The sequence below is a fragment of the Pan paniscus genome, chromosome 13 (genome assembly GCF_029289425.2).
Source record: "Pan paniscus chromosome 13, NHGRI_mPanPan1-v2.0_pri, whole genome shotgun sequence".
Classification (NCBI taxonomy): Eukaryota; Metazoa; Chordata; class Mammalia; order Primates; family Hominidae; genus Pan; species Pan paniscus.
Window position 1 is genome coordinate 125,702,211 of NC_073262.2, and position 25,543 is coordinate 125,727,753.

A 25,543-nucleotide genomic window follows, 5' to 3' on the forward strand; every position below is an offset into this window, starting at 1 on the left:
GATATAAATGTCAAGATGGTCCATCCAGGCAAGGTTGGTGCCAGAAAGTTCTGACGTCAAAAACTCCCCCAGGAATGTGCAGATATCACGAAAGATGGCTTCGGACTTGCACAGGCAGTGGAATTGGGATTTTATCCAATTATATGTAGATCTCAGGATCCATGAAAGGATCACCTGACATTTTGGTTACATAGAAAAAGGAATGCAGACCTTAAGTGGATAATGAAACTGCTATGAAAGAGACACCCTTTGGACATTAACTTTCAATACAAGGACACTGGCAGGAGAGGAGACTGCTCAGATCACCTGCCCTAATGTCTTCATACTTTGTTAATGGAGAAAGAGGCCCAGAGAAATGAAATCCCTAGCCAGGTACCCTAAGTTAGAAATAAGAAAGAACTGTACTCGCAATAATTTTGTGTCATAAAATGGAAAATATTGCCTTGAGGGGAAAATGGCCAGTATTTTAAAGTGTGTCTGGCTTAGAAAGGAGAGACGTCATTAATTGACAAAATGATTTGTTCTGCTAAGTCAGAGTGATGAAACTTACTTCCTGACCTCACACATCCTTCTGGCAGATCCAATTCATTTTGCTGAACTGCATGTTCTTGGGACTCTTGCCATCTCATTACAGGTAAGAAAGCTGATAAGAGCAGCACCCATTAGACCAGGTGTTCGTGCTGCCTGGGGATCTGTAGGAACAGCCAGAGCCAGAGGCGAAGTTTGAAGCAACATGAAGCACAAAATGAACCATAGGTTCATGATTAATTTTTTCCAGCTCCCATTTTTATGACTAAATTTTTTTGGAAGAAAAAAATACACAGCGAACTTAAAGGCATCATTACCGTCTGAAGGCCAAATTATTCTTTAGAAATACTAAACTAGTGGTTTATTATAGATGTATGAGTCAGGGTTCTCCAGAAAAATGGAACCAAAAGGAAGTGTAGATACACAGAAAAATATTTATAGTAAGGCATTGATCTGAGTGGCTATGGAGGCTGACAAATCCCAAGACCTACAATCGGCCAGTGGTGTAGCTAGTTCCAGTCCAAGTTCAAAGGCCTAGCCAGGAAAGCCAATGGTGCAGTTCCAGTTTGAAGGCTGAGAGGACCAAGACCCAGGAAGAGCAGATGTTTCAGTTTGAGTTTGAAGGCAGGAGAAACCTGATGTCCCAGCTGGGAGGCAGCTGGGCAAAAGGAGTTCTGTCTTTTTGTTTATTCAGGCCTTCAACTGATTGAATGAGACCCATTCACATTAGAGAGGGTAAATGCTTTACTCAGTCTGCCAAGTCAAAGGTCAAGGGTTAGTCTCATCCAGAAACACCCTTGCAGATATCTGGTTACCCTGTAGGACAGTCAGGTTGATACATGAAATTAATAAAATAAAATGCTTTAAAAATAAAAATGCGTAAAATAAAATGCATCAAAATACATAAACTGCATAAAATTAAAATATATAATATAATATTAACCATCACAATATTTATGGAAGGTTATATATGAGATCAGTTTTCTCATATGGTTTATGAAAGTTGATCTTATTTAAGCAGAACTTTTCAATACCTAATGATTTTCTTGTCCATGTTTAATTTGAGGCCCTTGTTTTTTCTCCCGGGTGAAATGGCTAGGTCACCATATATTTGTGATTTTTGAAAGGCTAAAATCTGGCAGAGACCCATTCCTTAGAATAATGTTAACATTTTAGATTGCCTATAGTTATCTGAGATTTACTTTTCTATTCTTTACTCAAGATATTGAAAAGTAAGCCCAGGGTTATACAATTTATTTTTCCACTCCATTTTTTCATTGATCTTTGCCTTTTTTTTCCCCCTGGGGACTCTTTGCAAGTGGATGGGCCTCATCTTCTCAGCACCCTAGTTTCTTTGCTCCCCCTTTCTGCCTTGAACCCCCACTTAATTTCTTTGTTCTTTTTGAGCCTCTCATTTACCTTTAGCTGCGCTATCATCCTCAGGAACAACATCATTTCTTAATTTCTGAGAAGGTCAAGGCTACATTACATGAACTTGAACTTCACTTCAAATGTATCCGTCTTGGCCAGTATTTTCTGCTTCCCTTTCCTTCTCAGAGAAAGAATTTCTCCTTGTTTTCTCAGGTTAGTTCCCGAGTACCAAGTACAGCTCTCCAATTGCACTGTCATCTCTTCTCCTCCTTATTCCTCAGAGTCACTCTTCAGTTAGTGTTCTCACTACATTGGATGGTTTTTATGCAAAAGGTGTTCTCATAGACTCCTTGTCTTCAACTATCTGGTGACTCCCTGTCTTCCAAGGTGTTCTTGTAGACTTCTTGTCTCCAACTACCTGGTGACTCCCTGTCCTCCTCATAAGCTCTAGATCCCCATCTGGGTTCCCTCCCACCTGGGTAGCCAGCTCTGTATAGAGAGACAGCCAGTGAGTTTAGCCTGCCATAAATCCTAATCACCACTCTTTCCCCTTAACTGTCGATGCCGTCTCCTCTTATAACTTCTATCTTGGTTGGTAACATTGCCATCATCCCTGCACCCAAGTGAGAAAGCCCCTCTCTCCCTACTCTTACTTCCTCCCACCACTTGCAACCCCGACTCCACCACAAACTTCTCTTGATTTTTCGTTCATAATATTTCTCTGTCCAATGCCTTCTTTTCATTCCCACTGCTCTAGTTTTAGCTTACATTTTCTCTTGCCTGGAATATTGCCACAGCCTGCTAACTGCCTTCTCTGACTCCATGGTGTTGCTGAAATCAGGATATGTGGTGACCCAGAACAAGCCTGAGGGAGCCAGGAAGCACTTTGGTTACTAAACACACCGTGAGTGGGAGGGCTCCTGCTCACTGAGTGCCCCTTCAGCTCCAGTTTCTTCAGGCAAAAATAGGTCCGGGGTCCCAAGGCTGCAGACCTTTGAGTTCACTGGGCCATTGCCTCAAGGAAGGGATGGATAATTCCAAATCCAGACTCAAATGGGGCACTAAAATTATGGTAAGAAGCCAGTCTGAAAGATGTAATATTGCAAAAGGAGCATCCAAATAGGCATCATGGGAAAAGCTAATTCTTACTCTTGGACTTTCTTACCCTTATTTTACGGTTTAGTATAAATATTATTTTGAATGACATTTTGGGCAGGGATGGCGACTGGATGGGAAACGTACTCTTCTCAGGATTAAGGGCCTCTGAACATTTTAAGCTGACCCTGCCTTGAGGACATGATCAGGTTGCCATGGCGACGAGTTTAGGAAGGGTCCCATAACATCATCAGTCATGAGACATTCCCAGTACTGGGCTCTTGTGTGGAGCGCAGGCCACCCATCCAGACTCCACCTTCCTACTTTGGGGCAGTTTTTTTTTTTTAAATTTGGTTGTTTTCTTTTCTTGCTATTGACCACAATCTAAATAGAATGAATCTAAAACTTTAAACCTAAAAGGGAGGTATCTGGGGACTGCTTGCTTACCTCATAGCATGTTCCTGACACCCCAAATAAACTTATAGGTTCAAACTAGTTAATTGGGAGAAACACAGCCATTTTTATTGCCAGTAAGATTTGAGTCCAAGGTCACTGCAAAGCCCAACAACACTCTTGAACTTTTCCACCAGAACAGCCGAAAGGCACTTGATTCAAAATTTATTTATAAAGGACCATTTCGGGTGAACTTCCTGGAACAAAGAGGGACTGATCCAAGGTGACCCCGTGTTCCCACCTCTTAGAACAGACCCTGTTGCCCATGTCAGGAGAGGTGAGAAAGCTAGTACATTAGTGCCCCAGCACCTTTTGGATTCCTGAGAAAATGGACATTTGTGTCGTGGAGTCTGTGATTTTCCATCTGGCTTTGACTTGCTTCTGCTGACTTCTTTGGCTCCACCCTTGACTGGAAGGATGGCCTCGTGGGACATACAGATCAGAGTTATGCTAACGAGGCTGCCGAGTGCCAGTTTGCCTGCTGGGGACACCACACTCTAAAAATCCTGCCGGGCAAATTGTCAAAATCCGGTTCCCATCCAGTCCCTTGAGAGTTTCCCTTGAAGAAAAACCAAAACCACCTTGGTCGATAGCATTAAACACATTTTCACATGACTCAGAAGCAAGGCTTGGCCAGGAAAACCATTTGGTGTATTTAAAAATTCCATTGTCTTATCATTGTGTGAGGATTTGATACTGGCAGCTGCAGGGATGCCTTAGATGTTTTCAGTATGCCATCGGTACAGGCTCAAAGTGTTCAGGATATGCAAAGTCCTTGAAATTGCCTAACAAAATGTTTTTAAATGTAAATTTTTATGATGATTAATTTTTATATTCGATTACCTTCCCTCAAACCTACTGGATTTGTATAATGGAATGGAAAAAAATAAATATTGCAAAGCAAATCAGCCTGAAATTTTCAGACTTTTTGTAGGCAAGACCGTCAGAGATATTGGCAGAAATTTTGCTTCCATAAAAAATACAGGTTGGGCTACAATGTTTACAGTTATCAGGGGAGCTATTTTTTAGACCAAATTGGAAACATTTTTTTTTTCAAGAGAGAAATTAAAGTAGCTAACTGTGGCCCAAAATATCTCAATAGAATAATTTTTCAAATAAATTTATGCTTTCCCAAGGTTTTAACAGAAAAAACATTGTCTAGGTCATCAAGATCTGACCTATGTAACTATATAAAATAAGAATTTTTAGTAGTATAAAAAATCTGGTTGAATAAAATATGAATGAGAAATGTGTTTAAAACAATTATGATGTAAACAAGGAGATGTTGGGGTACTTGACATACCTTAATTTCTTATAACAACTCTGATATGAAGTGTTATCTCAGTTTCACAAATGAGGCCGGGTGCAGTGGCTCACGCCAGTAATCCCAGCATTTTGGGAGGCCAAAGCTGGACGACTGCTTAAGGCCAGAAGTTTGAGACTAGCCTGGGAGCAGGTTACACATGTGTCTACACACGCGGACAGGGGCTTGCCCAAGGTCATATGACAAGTGCCTGGCAGAACTGGGATTCCATTTTGACTTTGCATCTAAAGAGCTTCAAAGAAGGTGGAGAGTATGACCTCAGAGTAATTCAAAGAGCATCATGGTTAGGTAATGGGCACACTGAAGCAACAAGTTAAAGAAATTCAAAATAAACAAACAAATTTACAAATGAGAAACAGAGGGTCCAAGAACACGAAAGGCTAGTGGGATGTGACTCTAGCTTTGTATCTGTGTCTTACATTACAAAGCTCTGTTCCCCTTTACCACAACCACTTCCCCAATGCCAGCTTTCCCACTCAGGTTCTGATACTAAACTAGCTAAAAAGTTACAAACACAACATTTTCTGGGCTTGCTTTCATAAAAAGATAAATAACAGCATGATTAGCACTTAGATTATGCTATTGCTTTAAAAATCTTAGAAGTATTTTGAAGTGAAAACTTTTCCTTTCAAATCTTGTTTATATTGCTAATTTGCTTGCAAAGACTTTTTTTTTCTTAAATACTGTAAAGGGCACCTTAACCTTATTAAGCTCATGTTTTAACAAAGTGTTTATGTATTTGCGAATATATCATTGCATTTTTGAGAGCTCTATAAACTAATTTATTTCCTTTTAAATTTACTTAATTGTTCTCTGAAATTGTTCTACATGGGTAGAATGCAGTGAGACTTTCTTTTCTCTAGCACAGAGAAAATTTTGACAATAAATAGCAAATGGGAAATGAAAATTTGAGCATTCATACTAGTTCCAATAATAGTCTTGTCCTACAATAGTAAATATCTAGTAGAAAGAACTGTTACTTTACAGACCATAACTGTCAGGATCTTAGTGTGAGTATCATTTCCTTTTTATTGGTGGTTAAAAATGTACAAGATGCGGTTTATAATAGTAGTAGTTACTTTTATTAAGAATTTGCTAGGCTTGAGAGTTTCTGCTTAGGCATTATGAACATATTCTCCTTCAAGCCATAATAGACTCACATTTCAAGGGAGAGATCACTAACCACCAAGCCTGGCTATACATGGGGAGAGGGCTTGTCCAATGCCACATGACAAGTGCTTGGCAGAACTGGGATTCCATCTTGACTTTGCATCCGAAGAACTTCAAAGAAGATGGAGGGTATGGCTGCAGTGTAATTCAAAGAGCATCATGGTTAGGTGATGGGGACACTGAGGCAAGAAGTTAAACTGTGTTACCCAGTTTTCTCAGTGTCATTCATTGGTAATGTTTGCCTTTTAGCTAAATGTAATTTTCTTTCGATTGGCGGTTGTCGAACTGCTCTATGAAAGTCTTGAATTCTGTGGGCTGTTTATTTTATTTATTTTATTTTCATTTATTTATTTTTTTGAGGCAGTCTCACTCTGTCACCCAGGCTGGAGTGCAATGGCACAATCTCGGCTCACTGCAACATCTGCCTCCCAGGTTCAAGTGATTCTCCTGCCTCAGTCTCCCAGATAGCTAGGGTTACAGGCACATACCATCACGCCTGGCTAATTTTTTATTTTTAGTAGAGACAGGGCTTCACCACGCTGGCCAGGTTGGTCTTGAACTCCTGACCTCAGGTGATCCGCCCATCTCAGCCTCCCAAAGTGCTGGGATTATAGGTGTGAGCCACCGTGTCTGGCTTGTGGATCATTTTTAGCTCTCGTTTCTAGAAAGAAGTGAAAGCTATGGCTGTCCTGAGGAACTTGTATACACAGCGGCTTAAGTGAACTAAATGGAGAAAGCCCCCACCCCAAAGCCTGACGGCAATTGTTTATTGTAGTTGAATTGATTTGTTTCACCTTTGGTCCTTTCTGCAGCCTATCCAGGGGCTTAGAGTGGTGGGACACAGACAGCCCTCAGAGAGAGCCCGGAGGGTCAGGAATTCATCTCTAGTTTGTAGCATGCCTGACACAGGAGTCTTGGGAAAAATGAAATAGTAGCTGGAACCTTTTGGTTTAATGTCTGTTAGTGATTTATGATGTTCCTATTGTTATCTATTCTAGGCCACTGACGTTCAAGTATAGTATTTGTCTTTTTCCTATAAGGTTCTGATGAACACTTCAGGGGCAAGTTTATTATTTTTCTCAAGAATTGCCTGTCATGGAAAGCTTCTGGTTTCTTGCCTGGATTCTGCTACCCCAACAAGGCATTTACATAAACACAAGGGGCAGGGCTTATATTTAGCAAGACCTCATCAGCAGGGGCATACCAGTTACATCCTTGAAATACTTCCACACTTGGTGGTAAATAGCTACAGCGGCTCTTCTGAGCCTGCTGGATGCCCCTGGACCACCTCGCCCCCTCTCTCCATGGTCTGGTCACTGGGGCCCCTCCTTTGGGACACACACAACAGGAAACCTCATGATCTGGGCAACTAAAAAAGTAACACCTGGCCAGGGTGGTGCCTGAAGTTTATTTAATTTGGGGACCCAACTTTATTAAGAAGAAAATAATAGTTGGTACAAACTTGAACATAGAAGTAGAATAAGAAATCATAACAAATTATAAATTTTAAACACCTGACAATAACCCAAACATCACCAAGACTAAGACACATAACAATCTCTTTTACTACTTAATCGCTCTTTATAAGGCCATAAAACTTTTCTTTGTATATACTTTTTTGGGTTATATTTTCTTTGATCTCTTTACATAGCAATACTTTTATAATATGATCCATAAAAATAATAGAAAGAGAATTCAGTCTTTCTTCTTTTATGGTTCACCAATTTTTATTTTTATTTTAAATCGTATTTACTAATTTTACTATATCTTATGAAAACTACATCTTGTATTCACAATTTTGCACGGCTGATTGTTATAAGAATTTTCTAAAGACTAGCTTCTGAGACCATACATTTCAAAACTCCTTATTCTGGATACGCACTTACCTCCAGTGTGGGTGGCTTGAGACATGTTCATGTTGCCCTATGACCTCTTGCCTTGTACATTCATATCATGCTGGTTGGTGGGGATTCAGATTACCCCTGTAAATGTCGAAGGGTACGGCCACCCTGGTTTTGGCACTAAAAGCATGTTCTTCAGAAAGAAAAGCTGATAAATTCTCAACTTCTCAAAATTAAAACCTTTGCCCTGTAAATTCCATGTGAAGAGGATGAAAAGACATAGACAGAGAATATATTTGCAAAGCATGCATCTGATAAGGGATTGGCATCAAGAACATAGAAGTAACTCTCAAAACTCAACAGTAAAAAACTTTAATTTAAAAATCAACAAGAAACATAATAGACATCTCACTGAAGAAAATAGACAGATGGCAAATAAGCACTTAGAAAGATATTCAACATAATTGGTTATTAGGGAAATACAAATTAACACCGCAATGACATATCGCTATATGTCTATAAGAATGGCTGAAATAAAGAACAGTGACAACACCAAAAATGATGGTGAGGATGCAGAGGAACTGGCAGCCTCACACATTGCTGGTGGGAATGCCAAAGGGTACAGACACTCTGGAAAACAGCTTGGCAGGTTGTTTTTTCTTTTCTGAAAAAAAACCAGAACATGTGGCTACCGTACAACCCAACAATTGCAGCGTTTTATATTTATCCCAGAGAAATGAAAACATGTGTTCACACAAAAGCCAGCACGTGAATGTTTGTAGCAGCTGGAACGAGCTCAGATGCCCCTCAGTAGGTCTGTGACTAAATAAACGGTGCTACATCCACACCATGGAACTCTACTCAGCTATGAAAAAGAATAAACTATTGATACGCACAACTTGAGTGAATGTCATGGGAATTATGCTGAAAAAAAGCCAATACCCAAAGATTACATACTGTATGGTTTCATTTATATAACATTTTTGAAGTGACAAAATTTTAGAGATGAAGAGCATATTAATGGTTGCCTGGGGTTAAGGAGAGGGGAAGCTAGGGGGAGGGAATCCGGTGTTGTTCTAGAGGGCGGCGTGGTGTTAGATTGTGGAGCAAGTTGGCTGTGGTAATAGGTACACCTCTCTACATGGGTGACAAAAATTGATGGCACTCAACACACACGCACACACACACACACACAAAGTAAAACTGGAAAATCTCAATGTAAATGAATTTGGTCAAAATTAATATCTGGTTGTGATATTGAGCGATTGTTTTGCAACATGTTATCACTAGGGAAGCTGGAAAAGTGCACAAGGAATCTCTGTATATTTCTTACAACTACTATTATCTCAATAAAAATTCCAATTAAAAAGAACTTAAAAATACTTCTGAAAGTTATTTCTACTCTACAACAGTTAACAATAACAACTACATACAAAAGTGACTATAAAGTACATGCATATATTATTGCTAAACCGAAACCAGTGTATTACTAAATCTATTTTTCCTTAGCCGAATCCCAAAATTTCTTTGGCTACTCCAGTGCTATCCAATGTGAAGGGAAGTGTGACAGAGTCCACATTGGAGTGGAGAGGAAATAATCAATGGTATTAACACATCGGGGTTAAATTAGCTTACCTCTGCAAATGTTACAACATCTACCACCATGTGAATACATTGCTAGATCCTCCCCGCATGAGTGGGTGAGGGGCTCCGAAGCTTAATTAAGCCCCATAGTTTCCCTGAGTCTGCGCCTGAACTAGGCCCAACAGGGGTCTCAATGACTGAGTTCATCGGCCTCTCCTGTGATTCTTGGTGTTTCGGTTGGGCTGGCCATTGGGTAGTTTGAAACAAGGCTGCTAATACTTTAAGTTTTTCAAATTAAGTTTTTTGTTTGTTTATTTTGAACTCACGAAAATTAAAGAATGTGGCAGAGGCATATGAAATGGTATGAGAGGTTTGCTGTAAAACCCTTTGCTTTCATTTGGTCTTTGGAATAAGGGGATTTCATTAGAGAGCCCTTTTTAGGGAGCTTATCTTCAGAAGAAACTAGGACACTGATGAGGAGGCAGTTTTACCTGTAAGGTGGTTCAGCTTTTTGAACTCCAAGGACAATGCCATTCAAGAGCTTGACAAAGCAGTGGGCAAACTCCTTCTGCACTTCTCCCGTGACTCTCTTCTTCCTTCCCTGGGATAAGGCATGGTTTATCTGGCTGCTGGGATGGGAAAAGGTGATCATGCCATCCATCATGCTCAGACCTTTGGATTCTTTGCTTCAGAGCCACCTGCCCACTCGCCTCCTCTTATCCCTTCTCCTTACAGAAAGTTCACCAAGGCAGATCTGTGCCTTACAGGGTGAGAGCAAGGGCAGCCAAGTCTCCAGCTGTCCCACCCCTCCCTGGGTCAGGAGGCTTAGCTAGGTGGAGGATGAGGAGAAGGGACTTTCTTTTGCCTTTAGGCTTAAGCTATGACATCAAATCCTGCTTTATCACTGATAAAGCCAAAACTTGGACTATGATCTTATTCTTCTTTCTACCTGTCAATTGGTTCAGATCTTGTAGGGTTGAGAAATGTGGTGAAATGAAAGCTTAAACACACGAAACTTACATTTATCTGCATGTGTAATGTTCCAGACACATCGTCTTGTGAAATGCCCTCAAGAGCCTTCTAGGCACATTTAGGTGCATCACCGGCATAAGCACCCCCTCTGGCTCTGGACACACAGTGACCACAGCACTAGTCTACAGAGAGGAACATTTTTTTTCATTTCAGTACTGTACATTCCTCCAAGAGTTTTTGAAGCAGCTGGCCTCACGCCCAGTAGTCCTGGGGGAATCATTTGGCCACTCAGTCCCAGTCTCCCTCCCAAACATGTGGCAGTCAAGGAGAATATTCCTTTTATGATCTCAAGTCAGCTTAGAGTAAAACCAGTCCAGTTTGTAACAGAGGAGGCTGTGGACATAGCAAATAAATCACCAGTAGAGCAGAGAGGTGGCTCCACCTCCCCATGCCCTGGTAAGCTCCTGGCTATGCCTCCTAACTGGGAAGGAGATAGCAGACCAGCTACGCACTGGAGCATCTGCCTCAGGTGACTTCCCCACCCCCACTCCCAATCCAGCTTGGTGCAGGATTTTCACATTCTTTCCTCTTTATTTCTTTTTCCTCCCCCTAGTCTCATTTGCTTTGGGAAAGACATTTATAAATACAGCTGGGAGCCTCATTTTGCCAATGAATTTTACTTGCCTGAGAAGAAAGCAAAGTCTAAAGTTAGCTTCTGAATCTTGCAACGACAAATTGGTTATTGATACCAACACCATGTTGGTATTGGTGGAATACCATGAGGACACTGGACCGATGCCAATGACACAGATTGGGCAGGCGAGCTCTTGTTGCTCTGGTCAAGCTGCTGGCTCTGTCCCAGATGTGCCACCATCATCACATTTGAGTGGCATCTCCTTGGCTTGTGGAAGATTCATCCTCTGTGCATCAACAGACTGGTATTCCCAGAAGAGGAAACCAGATTTGGGTTCATGATGTGGTAGAAAGAGCACTAGTCCAAACTCAGCGGGCCTGTTTCTACTTCTGACCTTGTCACTTGCTGAAAAGCTTCAGTTAAGTCACTTTTCAACAGTGCCTCAGTTTCCCTTATCTATATAATGAGCAATCAGAGCAAGTGCATCTCTGTTTCCTTTCCAGCCCCCACTGTCTAGAGTTTATCAGTGCTCTAGCTTATAAAGTGGAAGGAAACAGAACTTACTGGGCAGTTACTTCATGCTAGGCCTTGAAACAGAGACTCGATACTGTTCTCATTTAATCTTCAGAAAGTATTATTCCAGTTTTACAGAGGCAGTAACTGAGGCTCAGAGAGATTAACAGACTTGTGCAATATCACACAACTGATCTACTGGTGAGCAGACATTTTGTTACAAGTGTCAGGAAATCCAGCTTAACCTGGGTTAAGCAAAAAAGAGAACAAGGAGTTTGAAGATGTGACCAGGAACTGGCTTCTTCTCTCCACCTCTCAGTTCTGTTTCCTTTGTGCTCGTTTCATTGTCAGATTTCCAGTGCTAACCATGTGGCTGCAGCAACTCCAGCCCTCACATCACTTGGGGGTGACCAACTGCTCTAGTTTGCCCAGGAGTTAGGGGATTCCCCAGACATGGGACTTTCAGTTTTAAAGCCAACAAAGTCCCAGTCAAACTGTGACAAGTTGGTCTCCAGCATCAGCTACAGATTCAAATCCAGCAGGAAATAGCATGCTTTTTCGAGTAGCTCTTGCAAAATATTCTGACTTGCTCAGACCTGACTGCTTTATACCAGGATCTCTCCCAGAAACAGTCCCTGTGGCCGGTTCGATGCAGGTGTGCTGATTGGCTTAGGCTTGGGGAGAGCCCTGCCCAGACCATATGCTTGGTGGGGGAGGGGAAGAGCCCTAAAAGAAAGCAGAGGCTGTGGTCAATAACGAGTGTAGGATCCCGTGGAGGTGAGTGGGAATGACACCCTCTGCTGGTAAGTGGCAGGATCAAATTTCAAACCCCAGTCTCCTTACTGTGAACCACAGGGAGATGAATTTCCAAAAGATGCTGCGATTCCTTGCCAGGTATGGTCAAGACAGAATGCCCAGCTGAGTTAGAGACTGGTGATTCTGACGCAAGAACTTTAGGAGTTCTTGGCTTTGTGGCCTTTGAATAGAGAACAGATCCATTCCCTGGCCCCTACTGCACTGCAGGATTTAGGAAGGTGGTGGACACCGTGTGCATGGCAGTGTCTGGCTGATTCTCACCATGTGAGCGTGTCAGCTACATCCTGCAGCACCCTGTTTGATGCCAGGGGCAGAGCCACGCCTACTCCCTGTGGAAATACAGTTTCCGCACAGGCAGAAGGACATCTGTCTGAGAGATTGACATTAAAAAAAATTAAAAGGTGCCTTCTGTGTGGTACCAGTTTAGAGTGACCTGGCTGCTAATACTGTCTTTTATTAAAGCTTCCAACAACAGTTACTGGAGAGCTACTAGGCTAAAAGGAAAGATTATTTTTGGCTCTCATACTTCCTGTTTGAGGAGAAAATGGTGTTCCAGAAAGACTTACAAAGACTGAGAAACTGCTAACATAATGACATTGAAGTCGGGAGAGAAATTTCACACTGAAATTTTTATTTCAAGTGAGAGAAAAAGTGTGAAAATTATTTTGAGGGTGATGATAGAAACATGTTGCAATCAGGAAACAGAAATATGTTCTACTTAAAAAGGCCTAATGTTAGAGGTGTATCGGATGGTTTTCGTGCCAAGTTTATCTTCCTGCATACGAAAAATTTTAGAAGTGTTACTAACAGGAATGACTCTACAGCAGAATGATTATTCAAAAATTGCCTTGTATTTAAACCTCCACAAAGATAGATTAAGATGAACTTCAGTTGACATCTGTTGTTTTTTCCTGCACAGCATCAGTCTCTCTTCCTTTGCTAATGGCACTTTGATTTCATCTTAAGGAATTAACCTTAACTTTACCTTTTCTCAATCTGTGTAGTTTTGGTTGGCTTGAACTCCAAGGTTGAGTGCATGGTCAAAGCTTGGCCATTGTCAAAAGGCAAAATTACAACATGTTTACTTTAAAAATCTTAATTGGTTTTTATTTGTGATTCTAGCACTGGGGGCAACATATCATCTTATAAAATAGAATTAGTGTTCTGATGAGCTGAGCAGAGGAGGTTGGCTTTACAGACAGAAAAGGGGTGAAGAAAAGCAGAAACAGGTATCAAAAAGAGGACTGGTTGTTTCAAAGTTACTTCCCTTGTAGGGTTAAAGCAGAGCGAACTTCCTTATTACACTGACTCAGGTTGACTAGAATCTCCAATTGTTTTTTTTTTAGTTGAAAACCAGCCCATTTCAAAGTTCGTTTTTCTTACGTGGCAGTTAGCACAAGTGACTCCATTCTGGTTTCGTCTGGTCTGCTGGGGCCTAGTGCAGAAGACTAATCCAAAACAATCACCTTCCATAAACTTTAACCCCATTTGGTCACTGTAATTGGTTCATGTTATGTGATCCAATTTAGGCTAATAAAGATCAGTGCCGAGATTTTTGCTTGACTACAGAAGAAAAGATACTCAGTTTTTGTTGTAATTGCTAAGCTGGTAGAATAAAAGGCCATCGATGCTAGTGACCACCTTTGCCTAGACCAAAGGCAACATGGTAGAGCCCACGATGTTGAGAAATGACACTTTGACAATATTGCTTGAATACCTGGACCTGGCTGTGCCTGAAGTGATGGATTTCTCAACTCTATGAGCTTAAGCCAGTTTGATTTGGTCTTGGGTCACCTGCAAATGCAAATCCTCACTAATAGATGATGAGAGTATTGTAACTAACCACATAATTCATTTGGAACTCAGTTGTCCAACAGCTTCACCTACGCGGAGCAAAGAAAACTGGGAAGTGAGCACAAGGAAACTCTGAAGAAACAAAGTGTCACATAATATATGCTGAAGATTCTGAGATGGACTCAGAAGCACGTCTTTTATTTAGAGTTGTGTGTAAAGTAAGAGTCAAATGCCCTCAGTAGTTTTGCTATTTGGTTTTCAAACCCGCAGCAGATAGGGAGTGTTATAAGGCAAGAAGTAGCCACACCAAGCAGGACCCAGAAGTGAGGAGCAATGAGGCAGCCTAACATGGGCAGAATCAGAGAAGCCACAAGGATTCCAAATCCATAACAGTCCAAGTTATTCAGCGTGAGGCCAAAAAGAACCTGTATCATGTGACTGTTGTTGGTAAGCCCTGTATCATCAGGAAAACACTGCATGCTGGTCCACTGTTTGCTGTTTTAAAAGGTATGGAAGTATATAACACATTCTAGAAAGTGTTCCATGTGTCTTAATTTACAAAAACAAGTTTTGGTTGCAAAAGGGGTAAATTTCATTAAATGGAAGAGCTCTCCACCAAGTTCAATTTCCTGAGGGTAATGGAAGTGTAGAAAAGCTTTTATATTGATTTAGAAGCAATGGTTTCTGAGGCCTTTTACGGTTTACCACTAAGTGAGGCAGCCTGTGGTTCTTGATTTTTCTCTGCTTCGGTGGAACCACAAATTGGTTTTGCTGCAGGTGGTGAGGGAGAGAGGGACAGACCAACATGATGATGAAACCCGCGGAGGTCAATCTAACTGCATCTCAGAAGGGACGTGACACGGTGCCACCTCTTTGAGCATTTGTTCTAGGTGGAATATTTCTGTGTGATAGATAATCTCTTTCAAATCTATGAATCTATAATTACATGCTTGGTTTAAGTGGTTATTTTTTTCATTTAGTTTTAAGTAGTCTCCCATGGAATACAACTATTTTCTCAGATTCGCTTTTTCAGAATGCAAGAGTCATCTCAGGTGTAGATAATGACTTATCTTTCCAGAATCCCTGGGTTAGCCTGGGTTGTGGCCAAGAGAGCTGCCTAGTACAATTCCGGCTTCTCCTTCCATGGATTAGGGCTTTCTTAGGAAATGGCAGTCCAGCCAGAGACCACATTCCTTGGCTCCGCTTGCATCCAGCAGTGACCACATGATTAATTCTCACCAATGGAACATGAGCGGATGTGATGTGAGTGGATTCTAAGTCATATTTTTGAGAAGCGTGTGTGCCTTCTTCATGATTTCTCCTCCAGTTAGATACAGAGGAGTCTGGTGGAGTCACAAGTTGGAAGACATCTTGTTCTGGAGTTGCCACTTAGAGAAAAGACACCCTCTAACCAGTAATGCCTTCTTCAGACTGTTAGGTAGACGGTCAACAGGTGGTTTCGGGTGGTCCACAGATACAGTGTTAACATTTACTTGCACAGATTATTTCCTTTTTAGTTGTTTCACATTCTTTGATAGTGTCATTCCTTCTGCTGCACTAGATTTTAATACCTCTGTAATATAGTCTTTCCTTTAAACAAAAAAAGATAGCAGGTCTCAGAGTCTTCTGGTAGCAACGCTGTCTTGCTAGGATTAAAAAATATTGATTTGTTTTCATTATACTTATTTTAGCATTCATCTTTTATTTATGGCAAGTAAAACTGGTTTTCTAACTATAATAGGAAAATACATTTTTCTTTTAAATATTTGTATTTTTAAGAGGAATGTGAGGTGATTAAAATATTAAGTAATAGGAACGGTGGTAGCTAAGATGAATGCACTACTATAAAATCCATTGATGAACTGGTTAGTATAAGATACTACCATATTATTCTTCTGCAGGTTTTGGTATTGAGAATGAAGGTGACTAACTTTTCATTGAAAAACTGTTAAAAAATAGCAACAGAGTGAGACCCTGTCTCAAAAAAAAAAAAAAAAAAAAGAACCAAAAAAGTTAAACTAAGTGTGATTCATTCTACTCTCTGAAAAATTCCATTTAGATCATCAGGATGAAATCTCGTGGTATTTTAAAATTTGGGCTATCTTCATTTCTGATAAATGACTTTTATAAAAAACAACTTTATTGAGATATAATTGATATATCATATAATCACCTGTTTAAAGTGTACCATTCGGTGCTTTTTAGTATATTTATAGAGTTGTGCACCATCACCATAACTAATCTTAGAATAATTTCATCGCCCTAAAATAGACACCTTGTACCTATTCAGTCCCCTTTCCCTCCAAATCTGCTGCCCCAAGCTCTAGATAACCACTAACTTACTTTATGCCTCTATAGATTGACTTATTCTGGATATTTCACATATATGGAATCCTACAATATGTGTGCTTCTTATGACCAGCTGCTTTGACTTAGCATAATGTTTTCGAGGTTCATCCGTGTTGTAGCATGTATTAATACTTCATTTCCTTTTATTGTCAAATAATATTCCATTACATGTATATGCTACAGTTGTTTATCCATTTACCAACTGATGAACATTTGGGTTGCTTCAATGTTTGGCTATTACAAATATTATTGCTGTGAACATTCATGTGTAAGTTTCTGTGTGGATGTATGTGATCACTTCTCTTGGGTAAGTATTAACGAGTAAAATTGCTGGGTCATGTGGTAACTGTGTTTAACCTTTTAAGGAAGAGCTAAACTGTTTTCCAAAGTGGCTGCACTGTTTTACATTACCATTAGCAATATATGATGGTTTGAATTTTTTTTTACATCCTCACCAACCCTTACCCTCTGTCTAATTGATTACAGCCATCCTTGTGGATGTGAAGTGGTACTGATTCTGGTTTCCTTGCTGGCCAAGGATGTTGAGTATCTTTTTATGTGCTGCTAGTCATCTGTATGTCTCCTTTGGAGAAAGGTCTAGTCAGATCATTTGCCCATTTTTAATTGGGTTGTTTATTATTTTATTATTGAGTTTTAGGATGTCTGTGTTTACTTTGAATACAAGTCCTTTATTAGATACGTGATTTGCAAACAATTTCTTTCATTTTGTAAGTTGCCTTTTTACTTTCTTGATGGTGTTATTTGCACTACCCCATGACTTTTTATATCCTCCATGACCTCAGAATTTTATCCATCTGTTGATCCATCCATCCATCCATCCATCCATCCATCCACCCATTTATTCAATGATTCACTGATGAGGAGCCTGTTGATTGACTTTTTCTCCTCCTTCAATTATGAAACGTTTTAATATAAAGAAACGAGAGGCTTATTCATTGGTTGGGAGGGCAAGGGGAGCAAAGGTCAGGGAAGCTCTTGTCAGCTGTTAGCCTGTGGCACCAAAGTGGGTGATTCTTGAGTTCACCGGGAAACCACTGTAACTCTCGATAACCTCTGGGTAGCTCCCATCAACAGAACTTTTTCTGGCTCTAATCGATTTCCTTTCCTGACTTGTGAGTGAGAGGATTTTTCTGTGGTATGAAGTAACCAAGTGAAAAAAACCTTCATGGAAAACACAGTAAGGAACAGGTGTGTATTTCACTGGTTAACTAATGTAATCCCTATTTTGCAGGACCTTTGTGTTGAGCCATGGGGTCATGCTTGACAATTCATTGTAAGAAAAATGGGCTTTGAAAAACATGTCAAGAGGCCGGGCGTGGTGGCTCATGCCTGTAATCCCAGCACTTTGGGAGGCCGAGGCGGGTGGATCACCTGAGGTCAGGAGTTCAAGACCAGTCTCAACATGGAGAAACCCCGTCTCTACTAAAAATACAAAATTAGCCAGGTGTGGTGGCCGGCACCTGTAATCCCAGCTACTTAGGAGGCTGAGGCAGGAGAATTGCTTGAACCTGGGAGGCGGAGGTTGCAGTGAGCTGAGATCGTGCCATTGCACTCCAGCCTGGGCAACAAGAGCAAAACTCCGTCTCAAAAAAAAAAAAAAAAAAAAAAAGAAAAAAGAAAAACATGTCAAGAAGTCCATATCCAGATTAATATACTTTCAGAAAACTGTTTTATGTAAAATGTTTATATTCATTTTCCACTCGGCACATACTTCACACCTCCCTCTTAAGAAAATAACAAAACAAAACAAAACTCAATACCTTATTTCCTTTGGAAAAGTCTGGATATTTTAGAACACTTCAAGTTAAACTGCATTATATGCTGTTCAACTGGTAACTGCAAACAGTTATCTCAGGTGAGTTTGTGTAGTCATAAAGGGAAGCAAGGTTTGTGGCCAAACTTAATTAGCTTTGCCTTTTTCTTTGAACTGCAATCTGTGTTCCAAATGACAGTTGGCTTCAATTTCCTCATTCGTGTCATATATATAACAACATATACTTCATTATACGATTAACAATGTGTACATGCCTCAATCAGTGCCTGGCTTAGAGTAGGTGATCCATTCATTTATTAACTTTCATCTTTTCTTGATTTTGAAGTAGAGGGTCAAGCCTGGAGAATGTGGTTACATTTACACAATGGAGAAAACAATTTATACAAAATACCTTAGGATCAGGCATCTGCATACGAACAGAACATTTGCAAGTATATTTCCCTTTAAGGATGGGATGGGGGGTGTGGTATGGTAAGATATCAGGTGTATGGAATGCTTGGAAATGCCAGATTTTCAGTCACAGAGGCCACAGTTTGCCTGGCACCCCTTGGGTGGTCAGTGGAGACACATGCAGATCAGAGGGCTGGCTCCGGATCAGGGCTCCCTGTGCAATCTCACTGGGAAACATCTGCTCTACGGAAAGAAGCAGACCAAATGGCCCCAGGAAAGATTCAAGTCAGATGGAAAAAATGAAGTCTCTTAAGCCCTAGGCTTAAGTTCATTTCCTAAAAAAGGCACATGGTGTACTTAGTAGCATTTTTAGAGGAATGTCATTCCTTGACATTGGTGTGATGGTCTGGGATGCACTCTACAGTGAAGATAGGGTGTGTGGCTTGAAAGAAGGGCAGAGTCTTCAGATTGGGCCGAGTGAATGAGGAGGTTGTCCCTTTTATTTTATGATTCATGATCTTGCTTCAGCTCTGGGTGATCCTCTTTGATTTGAACTTCCCTTCTCATTCAAAGACATGCAGACATAGCATGTGTCGTAACACTGAGGTTAAGTAATGCAATAGCATGGATCTTGGACATCTACTAGCCACAAGGCACTGCGTGAAGCTCTGTAGGGGTTGTAGATAGACAGGTATAGGATACCATCATTTTCCCCAGAAACTGGCAGTGGAGTTGAAAAGGTAAGCAAGACATCTATGATGCTTAGTTTGATGTGTCAACTTGGCTAGACTATAGTATCCAGTTATTTAATCAGACACTACTCTAGGGGTTGCTATGAAGGTATCTTGTAGATGTGGATGGCATCTACACTCAGTCGGCTCTAAGTAAAGGAAATCACCCTTGATAATGTAGTGTCATCTAATCAGTTGAAGGCCTTAAAAGCAAAAAGTGAGGTTTCCTGGATAAGAAGACATTCTGCCTTAATACTGCACCATCAACTACTGCTGAGTTTCCAGCCTGCTGGACTGCCCTACAGATTTCAGACTTGCCAGACCTCACAACTATGTGAGCCAATTCCTTAAAATTAACCGGTACCCTCCCCAGCCCCCTATGGGTCTCTTTCTCTGGAAAAACACTGACACAGGATCCAATAGCTTGATGCAAAGCACAATGTATGCTCCATAAGAGCAGGGACTTTGTTTTGTTCACTCGTGTATCTCAGCAGTTAAAACAATGCCTGGCATCTGCTTGACACTCAATAAATACTTCTTGGATGAATGGAGAGATGGTTTGGTGGCTGGATGAATGGATGAAATAATTGTGGTATGAACAACAGGAATAGTACAGAATGTTACTACTCCCCAGACAAAATCATAGCATTCTTAGAATCAACCTTCAATTTCAATTTTTATGCTTTTTTTTTCTCCTAAAACTAGAATGTATCACATGTAAAATGATGAGGAGTCTGAACCAAAAGCCGCCTGTTCCACTTGCCGGTGATTAGTTTAAAAATGGGGTGGGGAGGGCCTAGATTCTGGACTGTGGGATGTTAAGAAGTATATTACATGTGGCTGGGAAACTTTTCTTCTCCTGAAACAAAAATCCTCTTTCTTCTCTGGATATAAAGTTAACTGTATATGATGCTTTAAGTTTCTGTAGCCATTTTTTATAGTGGAACAAGGGCTGAGCCACAAGAATTACAGAGAAATAGAGCAAGAGTCCTGATACAGCACATCTGAAGCCCATCTTAGCTGAATTCGGGACTGTATGTGTGTTTGTGTGTGTGAGAGAGAGAGAGAGAGAGAGATAAAAAGAGAGAGAGAATAAATTCATCTTTTGTTTAAGATGGTTTGAACGATGGTTTTTGTTACCTGAGCTAAAGGCATCTTGATTCATTAAATGAAAATACAGTCATGCTAGAATGGCTAGAAGTGGCTAGTAGTTAAGAAAACTTTAAAAAGCTGAGTGTTTGATATCATCAATGATGAGTTGCTTACCAGGATAATTTAGTTGTTGGTATACATTGGTTTAGGTACTCCTTAATTGGGAAGTTTCTTAAAAACCAGGGAAAAGCTCCTGAAGAATCTGAAAGAACACAGAAGTACCCATGTGTTAATAGTGGAAGACATTACACAAAATTGCAACCCTATGTCCTTCACTCAAAAACCAGTGGAGGTAGTTTCAAGGGGCCTACAAGCAAAAAGCTGCCTAATTCTCAACAGCTCTTTGCTTGTTCTTTTTTCTTCTTCTTCTTCTTTTTTTTTTTTTTTTTTGAGATAGGGTCTCATTCTGTCACCTAGGCTGGAGTACAGTGGCGCAATCTCAGCTCACTGCAATGTCCACCTCCCGAGTTCAGTGATTCTCCCACCTCAGCCTGCTGAGTACAGGCATGCACCACCACACCCAGCTATTTTTTTTGTTGTTGTTGTTGTTGTTTTTGTTTTTTTGTTTTTAGTCAAGACGGGGTTTCGCCACACTGGCCAGGCTTCTTTGTTTTTTCTGAGTGAGTTATCACATTTTACACCCTGGACTATTGCATCCCAATGTTGTTCCTAATAGCCTTCAGGGGATATAGGGTGCCAGGGTGGAGCTGGAAGAATTATATATGTGTCTGTTTTGCTGGTTTGTTCTTGACAGGGTGTTAAGGAATGTGAAGGATCTGAGATTTTAGTCCATTTACAAGTTAACAAGTTTGTCTGCCAGCCCTGGGGATGATGGCAGAAGACATGAGACTCCTATGTCAGAGACAAAAGATGTTATTTTTCACTCATGGCAGAGCAAGAAGCATAAACATCATGTTTATATTGGTCACCTGCCCCTCCATGTCTTATGGGGTTGATGTGGAGGGACCCAGGTGAATGCTGTGCATTCAGTGGGCTGACCTCACACCTGAGGAACCCTTGGCTCAGGGAACCTGAATCTTAGGGCTGCTAGCAAACCTCCCCTTTTCTCTGGAAAGAGACATCATCTTTTCTATGCTGGGCAGTAGGCAAATCTTCCCTTTACTCTGGAGGCTGTCACTATCTCTATCTTGCAATGCTGCTTACTATACAGACATCCTTCAAAAGATAGTCCAGGGTGAAAACACAGTTAGTGCTATGCTCCCAGGACACTCAGAAATGCAAGAGTTACAAGGAAACTGCCTCCCTGGAAGGGGCTGGGGAGGGGCGTAGGGAATTGGGGAGAGTCTAACTGGGTTTATAGGATACCAAAGTTGTGACCCACTAGATTACCAGTGTGAATGCATAGTAGTGTTTTGGTGGATGGTTTTGTGACAAGAAGATGTGAAACCCCACAGACAGTTTAGGATGATTACCAAATAGGAAGGGATATTGCTATAGCTCTTTGTCTGAGGCAATGAAGTATTTCACTGGAGCTGCTTAGAAATAAAATGTTCTGTTCCATTGAAAATGAGAAGAGCAGCTAACACCTACAAAGTGCATTTGGTGTACCAGTGAGAGTGCTAAATCCTTTGTTTAGACTAACTTATTATCACTACAACATTATGAGATAGGGGCCATAATTTTCCTCAATATGCAGATGAGGAAAATGAGGCACAGAGAAAAATTAGGATTATAAAAGAACAATTTCAGAATATCACACAGCAACTAAAAGAGTGGGAAGATTGAGGGCCTGCCTGAGAAATCCAGGGAAGGCATTTCCTATCAGCATTACTTGGTCGACCTGTCAGGATCAGAGTTGGGCTGGAGCTACCTGGAATTAAATTGGAACACTCTTTCCTATCCCTACCTTAAAGACAATGCTTGATAATCAAGATATTGTATGAGCATGAAGAGGAGAAGGAAGTAGAGAAAAAAGAGTCAATGCTATAGACCCTCATAGTTAATATCTACTGACACAAAGATGGATAATCAGGAAGCGGGAAGGGTGGTGACATGATTTGCCTCCATGTCTGTCTTAATGGGTAACTGTGGTCAAAATGCTTATCCCCAGTGTATTAGTCTGTTCAGGCTGCCATAACAAAATGCTGCAGACTGGGTGGTTTACACAACTGAAATTTATTTTCTCACCATTTTGGAGGCTGAAAGTCCAAGACCAAGGTGCCAGCAGGGTCTGTTTCTGGCAAGGCCTCTCTCCTCGGCTTCAGATGATGCCTTCTCTCTGTGTTCTCCCATGGTCTTTTCCCTGTGCACACAAAGAGAGAGCTCTCTGGTGTCTCTTCTTCTTGTAAGGCTATCAGTCCTGTTGGATTAGGGCACAACCTTTATGACCCCTTCAACCTTTGTTATCTCCTTATAGGCCCTTTCCACAAATACAGTCACATTGAGGGTTAGGGCTTCAACCTATAAATTTTTTAGGAGGGGGATACAATTCAGTCCATGACACCCAGTTTTCAGATAAGAAAATGAAACATTAGCGAAGTCAGCAATACCTACCTCATAGAATTAAAAGAGATTTTGTATTGTGTCTGGCAGATCATGGGTGCTCAGTCAATATCACCTCCCTTCCTTATGTTTTAATGATCAGCTAAGGCGGGCGTTGATTTATTGCGTGTTCAGCATAGGGAGGGGTCATGGAAGGTTAGGGAATGGATGGGGAGGAGATGAATGCTTCACTAGTTTTATCTTGCTGCATAACAAATTACCACAAATTCAGTGGCCTAAGACACCATTCATTTATAATTTGCATTTACCATGAGTTAGGAGTCCAGACATGGCTTACTTGGATTCTGTGCTCAGGAACTCATGGGGCTGAAATGAAGTTGCTGTCTGGGTTGCATTCCTTCCTGGAGCCAGAGTTTTCCTCTGAGCTTTTGAGATTGTTGACCGAGTTCAGTTCCTTGGGGTTGTAGGACTCAGGTCCTCATTTTCCTGCTGGCTGACAGTGGCTGGGGACACTGTCAGATCCTAGGGGCCACTCCCATTCCTTGCTATGTGGACCTCTGATAGATTCCCTTGCAACATGACAGCTTAGTTCATTAAGGCCAGCAAGAGAATCTTACTCCAGTGTGCTGAAACAGTGTTTCATGTAATGTCACATAATCATGGGGGTAACATCTCATCACCATTGCCATATTTTATTGGCTAGAAGTAAGTCACAAGTTCTGCCCACATTTACAGGGAGGGATTATACAAGGCTGTGACTCATTGAAGATTACCATAAGGTTTGTAAGCCTTTGGCAGAAAGGATAAAAGGGGTTGGTGCTGATGGCAATTGCCATCTGCTTTGTATGACATCTGTCATATATGCTGTGGGTGATCAACCTTGAAGATGGATTAGCAGCTGAAGAATGGCATCAAGAATGTAGTTGTTGAGTTTTCAGATGGCCTGAAATAATAGGGTGCTGAGAGTCTGAAAGATAGTAATCGAATTCCAGATAGTAGTCTGAAAGATAGGAAAGGAAGAAATTAGACCCTCTAAAAGAGTGTAAAATTCAGTTAGGGCAAATCACTACCACTTACTTGAAGACACAAACTAAACTGTCCTCAAAATCAAAATGAATAGATAAACTATTTTTAAAAAGACTCTATTGTCTTAATTCTACTAAGCTCAATGAGAGTGTAGCATGTGGGTCAGTTATGTAGTAGAAGTAGTGATATTAGATAGAGGAACAAACGGTCTATTTCTCATTCCAGGAAAAGTATTGACTTCTACAGGTGAAGAATACTGAGCTTCTCTCTTTCTGCCCATAGAGTTTGTTCTATACTTTTGAGAGAGTGCAACATTTAGCGAGGTGTAATGGAACTTCAGGAGTTTCAGAAAGGAATACATGATTTGATCATGAGGAAGAAGGACTGGTTGTGATGATGGCCCTTCTCTGAAGGTAGAGCCTGTGGTGGACCTGGGACTTGAACCTGGGGAGTCTGGCTTCAGGCTCTGTTTGAACTCTCTACTTGTTACTGATAGGAGAGTCACCTTGGTTCCAGAGCTGCTTCATTTCATAGTTTTAGTCCTTTTCTGAGGTTCAGGTGTATCCTTGTCCTTATATAGAATGTAATATCCCCTTATAATAAATTCCTTGTGAAGTTTTATTAAACATTTATTAAAGCTGGTTTCTGTTACTTGCGTACAGAAATAATTTAACTAAGACAGTTGTTGACTCATAAAAGAAAAAGCAGTGAAGGCTTCATGATTGTTATTTCAGACACGAAAAGTCAACACGACTCTCCAGCTGTATAGAATTCAACAGGAAATGGGTTTAAGTTTCAGGAAAGAGCATTTTATTAGACCATTGGAGTCCATAATAAGTCTCTAGCCTAATAAGCAAGAGAAAATTATAGATTAAGTTCTTAGGATCTTCAAAAACCAGAAAAATTACAAACCAGTGTAAAGTAGGAGACTGGAGCTGAAGATTCTTTGAGGTCTTTTACACATACATTTCTAAAAATAAAAGACTGCATAATTCCAACATACTGGAGAGTAGGGAGTGGAGGGGTGAACTTGTAGAAGTTCTTTGGGGACTGGCCGGGTGCAGTGGCTCATGCCTGTAATCCCAGCACTTTGGGAGGCCGAGGCAGGCGGATCAAGAGGTCAGGAGATCAAGACCATCCTGGCCAACATGGTGAAACCCCGTCTCTACTAAAAATACAAAAATTAGCTGGGTGTGGTGGCATGCGCCTGTAATCCCAGCTACTTGGGAGGCTGAGGCAGGAGAATCGCTTGAACCTGGGAGGCGGAGATGATTGCAGTGAGCCGAGATTGCACCACTGCACTCCAATCTGGCGACAGAGGGAGACTCCACCTTAAAAAAAAAAAAAAAAAGAAGAAGTTCTCTGGGGACTTGGTTGGAGCCGGACCTGTCCGATATGGTTTCCAATCCAAACTTCACCTTTAAGGAAGTCTTCTCATGTAGGGAAACTGAGGTAGAAGGAATCATGCCTGCTGTGGTTTAAGTTTCTCGAGGTCAGGCACTTCCTCTTTTCCCAGCACTGTAGGAAGCTGTCATTTAATTT

At 41.0% G+C, this 25,543-nt stretch overlaps 1 long non-coding RNA gene across 2 annotated transcripts in view; it reads right to left on the minus strand.

Annotated features, from left to right (window-relative positions):
- Positions 1–14,211: 14,211 nt before the first annotated feature.
- Positions 14,212–25,543, minus strand: part of LOC106634532 (uncharacterized) — a 57,934-nt gene continuing 46,602 nt past the window's right edge. For both annotated transcript variants that reach the window (XR_008624600.1, XR_003027414.3), the window contains exons 3-5: positions 22,661–22,775; positions 20,627–20,714; positions 14,212–15,741 (exon numbers count right to left, since the gene is read on the minus strand). This is a non-coding gene — a long non-coding RNA (uncharacterized LOC106634532). The remainder of the gene's footprint in view (positions 15,742–20,626; positions 20,715–22,660; positions 22,776–25,543) is intronic.